Source organism: Siphateles boraxobius, unplaced genomic scaffold (genome assembly GCF_051911475.1).
Source record: "Siphateles boraxobius isolate OS27281-9 unplaced genomic scaffold, OSU_SipBor_1 24, whole genome shotgun sequence".
Taxonomy (NCBI): domain Eukaryota; kingdom Metazoa; phylum Chordata; class Actinopteri; order Cypriniformes; family Leuciscidae; genus Siphateles; species Siphateles boraxobius.
Genome location: NW_027508855.1, coordinates 19,664,808 through 19,666,534, shown reverse-complemented (window position 1 = coordinate 19,666,534; position 1,727 = coordinate 19,664,808). Strand labels below are relative to the sequence as shown.

General features: G+C 35.4%; 1 long non-coding RNA gene across 1 annotated transcript; it reads right to left on the bottom strand.

Annotated features, from left to right (window-relative positions):
• Nucleotides 1-467: 467 nt before the first annotated feature.
• Nucleotides 468-1,727, bottom strand: LOC143748555 (uncharacterized). Its single transcript, XR_013206822.1, has 3 exons — nt 1,633-1,727; nt 1,301-1,447; nt 468-804 (listed from the first exon to the last, which is right to left on the bottom strand). It is a non-coding gene; the product is annotated as an uncharacterized LOC143748555 (long non-coding RNA).

Here is a 1,727-nt window from a genome sequence, read left to right as displayed (position 1 = left end):
TACGCAGTACGAGAGATACTCTCGTAAGAGAACAAACATTTCACCTTTTGAGTGCTTTTCACCAATTAACAGAAGTCATCAAATAGACCTAAAATTACCCCATAATTTACTAACAAGCCAGCCTATGTGTATGACTTTATTTCTTCACTTAAACAAAATATGAGATACATTTAATAATATCCTGGCTCTTCCAAGCTTTGTAATGTGTTTGAATGTCAACATTACTGATGACTAAAGAACATTCAACATGCTACCACATCAGCTCCACTTTGATTACTTTGAATTTCATTGGTTCTTTCATTCTTGCGACTGAATCGTTCATGACACAACACAGATATGACAGCTAGGCACGTGACACGCAAGAATCAACAAGACTCATAATTATTGATGTGGAGCTGATGTGCCACCCCATTGGATGTTATTCTCTTATCTATACATAGTTTAATTATAGCAAACTATCTTGGCAAATTTAATATTTTTTTACCTCACTAACGTACCATTTGTATGTAACATTTTGCTTTAGAAGACAAGTATTAACCCCTGGAGTTGTATTTCTTTTATGATCGATGCGAAGTCGACGTAAACTACACATTCGAGTTAATCGATAAAATCGATTTCTCGCCCAGTCCTACTGACTAATATTTTTATATTTGCATGAACAGTTCCTTTAATTCAAGTCAAGTGCATCAAATGTTAATGAAAATACAGAAGACTTTATACTTACACTATCTACACAGTAGAGGAAGGTGGCGTTTTCTTTAAATAGTGCTGGCAATAAAATGAGTGCAGCATTCCTAACGAGACCTACAAACAGATTCAAATTATTGTACATTAGGTACAGAAATCAATTAAAGGGATAGTTTACCCAAAAATGAAAAGTCTGTCATCATTCACTCACTCTTGTCATTTTAAACTTATATGGCTTTCCTACTTCAGCATAACACAAAAAAATATATTTTGGAGAATGTTGGTAACCGAACAATGCTGGTACCCATTCACTTCAATTATATGGACACAAAACCAATGCAGCAGGTCAATGAGCACCGCCATTGTTCGGTTACCATCCTTCTTCAAACTATCTTTTGTGTTCTGAAGAACAAAGTCATAAAGATTTGAAATGACAAGAGGTGAATAAATTATGACAATTTTCATTTTGGGGTAAACTATTCCTTTAATACTTTCATTATTTTAATACATGTTTTCACTCATACAATTTATAGAAGCTACAACCTTTGCATTGACAATGCAACTTTACACTGGGCATGGCACAGATAGGTTGGATGGGGAAAATGGTGGTTACCTTCTGTGGTTTCCTCTTCCTTCCTTCCTTCCTTTTTTACTTCCTTCTTTTGCACTCCCGATGATGTTTGGGCACCATTTCATTTAGAGATGTTTCCATGTTCTTCGCCAAGTCTGTTCCAAACCTCATCGTTATTTCATGCAGCATCTTTAAAAAATACAAAACATTTGTTTACTTCAGGTGCTTATATCCAAATTACACACTTTCAGCCAAACAAGTTCCTTAAAGTCAGCATGAACTGGAGGTTGCAATTGACTACCATATAGTGATGTATTTCCGAGAATGTTCAATAAGAAAAATACTGGGCGTGGTAAAGTAATCAAAATTATTACATGCGTTGAATCCCACTGTTGGCCAAGGTTTGGCAACAAATGAGCCCTCATCCTCACAGGGTTCTTGTCTGTAAACATGAATACAATGATGAAGT